Here is a 1,182-nt window from a genome sequence, read left to right as displayed (position 1 = left end):
GCACCACATGTACTCACCATCAAATTGGTATTAACTGATCAACACATAAGTGCACATATAAGAATAACATCTATTGGATGTTGGGCGGGGGGGAGCGGGGAGGAGGGGACGGGTATATGCATACGCAAAGAGTGCAATGCGCACCACCTGAAGGATGGACATATTTGAAACTCGGACTTGGGGGAGAGGGGAGGGCAAGGGCAACATACGTAACCTAAACATCTGTACCCCTATAATATCCTGAAATAAAAAAAAAAAAGAAGAAGAAGGAGGCCTTTTGCTTCTTATTTCTTTTGAAGGACAATAATGCCAGTTTCCTCGCAAGAGTTGAGGGATGGCTGAGGATTTCAGGTGTTCCTGACAGATGCAGAATTATCTCCCAGGTCTCCTGCCCATCGCACTGTGGTTTGTCAGATAAGCTATTCTTCAAGGCAGAACCTCCCCATTTCTCCTAGACGTCGCGTGCCCTCCTACGAGGGCACTGCCCTTGGTCTTGTGGGGAGAAACAATCAAACACTCCTAGTCACGGACACGTGTCACCTGTGCACTTCTGGCAAAGTTGGCTTTTTGGGGCCCCTTGAGTGTGTTTGCCATCTAGGAGAACCCATTTGATAATAGAAGCAACGACAACAGTTAGCAGAAACAAAGTCAGTAATAACATTCTTTCTTCATGTGGAGCTGTATGATTTAGAAACATTTATATAACCATTGCCCCCTTTGGTTCTCGAACCTCCGAAAATCATGCCTTCTGCCCCCACTTTCTCTTGATGGAACAGCAGCGTTCTGAGGCCCTTGAGACTGGCAAATGCAAACCAGGGACCAGGCCCAAAGAGGCTACCGGGGCTCTCATGTCTGTACCAGGATCCCGAAAGGGGTCACTTTGGAGGAAGGGCTTGGTTCTCCTCTTGTCACAGTCATGCCCCATCTGGTCTCCTCTCCTCAGGGGGCTCCCTCTCAGATCGGGCACCCTGACACCCACCACCACCCAAAGAGAATTTAAGGAGCTTTGCAACGATGGGGTTTCCTTGACAAAGACCTTCATTTCCTGACAGCGCCTAGGCTGTGGCCAGGTAGTCGTGGCAGGACTCTTCTTTTATTTTTTTTTCTTTTTCTTTTATTTCAGCATATTATGGGGGTACAGATGTTTAGGTTACGTATGTTGCCCTTGGTCTCCCCCCCCCC

Source organism: Propithecus coquereli, unplaced genomic scaffold, assembly GCF_000956105.1.
Source record: "Propithecus coquereli isolate 6110/MARCELLA unplaced genomic scaffold, Pcoq_1.0 Scaffold671, whole genome shotgun sequence".
Lineage (NCBI taxonomy): Eukaryota > Metazoa > Chordata > Mammalia > Primates > Indriidae > Propithecus > Propithecus coquereli.
Note: the sequence above shows the minus strand (reverse complement) of the source record.